Here is a 5451-nt window from a genome sequence, read left to right as displayed (position 1 = left end):
ATCTGAGATCCTCCATGGTCGTCTCCTCGGTACCTAAGCACACATAGTGTCTTCACTTGAGGTAGTAACCATGTCTCACATGCGGAAAGTGAAGGTTCGGAGAGGAGTGAGTTAACCTTGGCTTCGATATCTCTTGCACGAGCTCTTCTCATCGATCCACTCGGTGTCTCAGGTGACGATGGCATGTCCATGGGGATGACCGTAGGATGCTCTGCATCATCTCCCCCCTCGGGAAAGATCCGCTCCCGGATCGTGAACCTCATCACCATGGAAATAGTAGACATGGACGGACTTGTAGTTGGACGAAGTGGATGTCGTGGCGCCGTCAAACTACTCCAAGGTATCTCCGGAATGGTATACATGCAGAAAGAGCAAACACAAGGGACACTTAGAAATACAATGGTTAGCGCACACAAGGTGTCCATCAACTAAGCATGAGTTCGTTCGACAAGAGAAGCATCACAAAATGATATACAAAAATGTAAAGTATTCATGAGAGAAAATTCATTTATTGTGCACACAAAAGTGTTGTGAATGTGATTAATGCGCCCATTGTGCAAAATGATGTCATAGAGAGAAGGTTTATCAAAAGTATGAACATGGCAATTGTTGCTCAAAATGATGATTTTATCATGCAATTAAGTGTGGACAATGTGAGCATTATGTGTAAATATGCCATTAGGGTAGATCACAACAAATTTGAAATTTGCTAAGGAAGTGCACAAGCTCATATATCATGAAATATGTGGAAAGACAAGATGCATCAAGCCATTCATAATGTGAGTCAATCCGTTCATAGAGAGCAAATTCGTTGTGGAACAAATGTTCAAGCATGTACATCAACAAATATGGACGTGTTGGTGCAATATGTCAAAAGTTTCTTGTCATACCGTTGGTGTTAGGGCATATTTCTCCCTTAGTGGTGAATAAACCCCATCTTTTTATGCTTCATAGCAACGATACAATATGTGTCATGTCCCTTTCTGTCACTGGGATTGAGCACCGCAAGATCGAACCCATTACAAAGCACCTCTCCTATTGCAAGATAAATCAATCTAGTTGGCCAAACCAAATCAATAGATCGGAGAGAAATACAAATCTATAACAATTATGCATAAAAGAGTCAGAGAAAACTCAAATAATATTCATGGGTAATCTGATCATAAACTCACAATTCATCGGATCCCAACAAACACAACGCAAAAAGTGATTACATCAGATAGAACTCCAAGAACATCGAGGAGAACATCGTATTGAAGATCAAATAGAGAGAAAAAGCCATCTAGCTACTAAGTATGGACCCGTAGGTCTGTGGTAAACTATTCACACATCATCGGAAGGGTAGCAAGGTTGATGCAGAGCCCCTTCGGCAGAGTGTCGGAAAAGGCCTCCAGATGGGATCTCTCGAGAACAGGAACTTGCCGCAGTGGAAAAAGTATTTTGTGGACTCCTCTGTTGGTTTCATGATTTTAGAGAATTTATAGAGGCGGAGTTAGGTCAAACAGCGCCACATGGGCCCCACAAGCCACTAGGGCGCGCCCTGGTGCCTCGTGGGTCACTGCTCCATCGTCTCATCCCCTCCCGAAGCTTCCAGGGTCTCTTATGTCCAGAAAAAATCACCAAAAAGTTTCATGGCATTTGGACTTCATTTGGTACTGATATTCTTAAAAACCAAAAACAGGTAAAAACAACAACTCGCACTGGGCACTAAGTTAATAGGTTAGTCCCAAAAATGATATATAATTGCTTGTAAGTGTATATAAGACATCCAAGATTGATACTATAATAGCATGAAACAAAAAAAATTATAGATACGTTGGAGACGTATCACTCGGTGATGTAGAACCACTCGCGCTGCCAGATCTTCACGGTCTCAATGAAGGTCCCCTCCAGACAGACCGGCTTCTGGAGTTTGCTAATCGTTGTGCCCCCACACTCGGCGAACTTAGTGCCACTGCTCTTTGGCTTAACACAAAAGGTCTTTAGCCATAGGCCGAAGTGCGGCTCCACTCTTAGGAATGCCTCAAACACTATGATAAAAGTGGTGAGGTGCATGAAGGAATTCGGGGCTAGATTGTGGAAGTCTAGCCCGTAGAAGAACAAGATCCCCCACACAAAGGGGTGTTGGGAGAACCCCAGACCTCGGACGAGGTGGGGGATCAAGACGACCCGCTTCCCTGGATTGGGAGTGGGGCCACGTTGGCCGAGCTCTGGGGCACTACAGACCGCGTCGGCGGGGATGTATCACGCCGTGCGGATATCGACGACGGTGGCGTCGGTGACCTTGGAGGCCACCCACCTCCCCTTCGGATCTGCGTCAGCCATTAGTGCGGATGCAGAAGCTTGAGGAAAGCTTTAGGCTTGAGAACGGGATTGGGGTGTGAAGGCTTGGGGGGTTTGAGCGCTGGAGCAGAAGGAAAGCGTAGGAGTATGGATTCATCCCCTCCTGCTCTTATTAAGCCAGTAAAAGGTGAAGCGTCCCCCCCCCCCCGTCGCACCATAAAAATTGCCATGTTTCGGTCTATTGTGCTGTTATGGCTGCTTGGGGCGAAACAATTGATTGATGATATCCCCTAAAATGTGAGGCACGATCTCCGTTTTGATATGACGGGCCAATAAGAGGTTTGCCTCGAACCACGATTCGAATAAGTAATGACTGGCGTTAGAGGCGGTGATGTTTCGGTAAAAGTTGTCAGTAATTGACTGCCGGACTCATCTGTGCTGCTAGTCTTTGAGACTAAGCAAGGTACACACTTCGGATAACGAAAATGCATTTTGGGTAGCCTATGGTCGGATTGGTTTTGTCCCTTGTTAGAAGGGTGGCACAACCCGGTTAAGAACTCACGTGCTTTGTGCGGATACATAGCTGGGGACATGGAACTTGCCTGCTAAGCCGAAGATTATCCAGCCGAAGATAGTATCTGAAGAATAGTATCCGAAGAAGATTATCATCCTCGGTTTGAAGACAAGTTCGGGGGCTACTGATGGTGTCCTGGACTAGGGGGTTCTAGCCTAGCTGGCCTAGTCCTTGGGCCGAGTTGACATCTCATTAATGAGGAAGGATATTGGAGGCCTCTGACCAGTGCATATTGAGCTTCACCGAGGACTTGACGTGTACTCGAAGAAGGTCTACTAGATTTGGCATGTAATCCTTAGATAACAACCGACCATGCGTAACCCTAGATACCCCTAGTGCCTATATAAACCAGAGGGTTTAGTACGTAGAGGATTCATTCATACATTTATCATCATACCCCTAGGGTTTAGACCACAACTCACGATCTCGAGGTATATCAACTTTGTACTTTGATACACCCATAATATGAGCAAGAGCAATACGTAGGGTTTTACCTCCTCAAAGAGGGCCCGAACCTGGGTAAAAAAACCGTGTCTTCTATCTCTTGTTACCCATCGATCCGATCTCACAGCTCGCCCCCCTACCCGAGGTCGGTTTTGACACCGACAACCTCGATGCTCAGCCTCACCATTGAATAGATCTCCATGCTTTCTCCACGGGTCATCCTTCTCGAGCCATCTTTGATGCTCCATGTACACGATTTTCGTAGACCTGCCATCTTTCGGTAGCTGCTGAGACATTGTATCATCCATGCACCTGGTGCATCCGTAATATCCATGGCACACCTAGCTAACCGAGATAGTCGTGCACCGTCGTCATCACCTCGGCTCTCATATCGAAATGCTCTCCTTTGTTGGCGTCCCATGTCTTGACCGGTGATGTCCATAACGTGTGTAGCTCCTCTTTCAGTAGCCCAAGATACAAATTATTATCATTTCCCAGTTGTTTTGGCCCTTGAATCAACATACTCGTGTGTATGTACTTTGTCTTCATGCACTTTGTAACACCCTGGTTTTTCAGTCCTGGAAAATTCTTTTTCAAGAGTTGGCTCCTGTCCTTTTCTTTTTGTTCTTGTGTATGGTTTGCACTATTGTGTTTAGGTTAGAGTATTGACTTGCCTAGTTACTTGGAATTAGGGTTTAGCCCCAAAACCCTAATTGCCCTCCCTCATATATTAAACCCTAGAAGCCACCAGTTGGACTGCAACACTCATTTCCCTTGCTCAACAAGTCACCAAATATTTGTGGAGCTCATCCTATTCATACCTTCACCATTTCCATCCACCAATACCCAAAACCAAGCCTAGCCTTGGCCAGAGCAGCCAGTCAATGTTTCTGCCAACTCTGCCAAGTTGTGAAGCAAGTGTAATTTGTCCATTAGAGTTGCAGTTTTGCATGCATCCACATCCACCCATGTCATGACCCTCCACCAAATTTGAGCTCCATACACCCACCAAAACTCCCTTCACAAATCCCCTTCACTTTCTCAGATAGAATTCGAGGTACAGGAGATACAAGATTCGAGAATTTGGGGGTCGAGAGGGAGAGAGAGAGACATGGACTTGGAAAAGGGGAAAAGAGATACATGAGACGAGTCTGAAGTCTGAACTATCCAAAAGCTCTCTAGTCCAACAAGCCACCTCCCTCTTATACTGTCTCATTCACTTGGGCTTTCCCTTTGGGCTCGGGCCGTCGTCACACTCCTTGGCCTTCCACCTTCTTTAGCTCCCTTGTCTGGTGCCATCTCCTTTTCCGCATCTTCCCCTTGATCTTTGGTCGTTAGAGGCACACTGCTGACAGTGCCTACCCCTTGAGATCCAGCATGTCCCCATGCTGGCGCTGTGGGATACCTACGTTGCAGCACTTCGAAATCTTCCCACGTAGCAGCTTCAGAAGGTAAACTTGACCACTGTATCAACACCTGCACATGAATTGCATTGTTCTTTTTCACCATTTTGCGATCAAGGATCTTCTCTGGCCAAACATTCACTGTAGACAGGTCCACAGTAGCTGGTAAGTGGGAGAATACTGTTGTGTGGTCCGGTATGTGTGCCTTCAGCTGGGAAATGTGGAAAATTGGACGGATGAGAGCTTCAGCGGGCAACTGCAGTTTATACGCTACCGGACCAATACATTCCACAATTTCAAACGGTCCGTAGTACTTGTATGCCAACTTGGCACATGGACGATTGACCACAAAAGTCTAAGCATAGGGCTGTAGTTTCAGATATAAAAATTCTCCAACTGTAAAGGAACGGGCAGACCAATGTTGATCAACATACAACTTGATCTTAGCTTGAGCTTTAAGGAGATGTGCTTTCAACAAGGCAAAATGTGTCTGATGCTCTCGAAGCCACTGTTCCAAGTCCACATTGTCAGACTGTAGCAGGGAAGAAAACATGCCATAGCCTGGATTGTACCCATATAATAGGCCTTAAATGGAGAACAACCCAAGGATGAGTGATAGTTAGTGTTATACCAAAATTCTGCCAAGGGTAAGGAGGAGGTCCATTTGTTCGGATTATCATGCACATCACACCTTAAGTACATTTCCACACATTGATTTACTCTCTCGGTGTGACCATCCGTTTGAGG

The sequence above is a fragment of the Triticum aestivum genome, chromosome 3D, assembly GCF_018294505.1.
Source record: "Triticum aestivum cultivar Chinese Spring chromosome 3D, IWGSC CS RefSeq v2.1, whole genome shotgun sequence".
NCBI lineage: Eukaryota > Viridiplantae > Streptophyta > Magnoliopsida > Poales > Poaceae > Triticum > Triticum aestivum.
Note: the sequence above shows the minus strand (reverse complement) of the source record.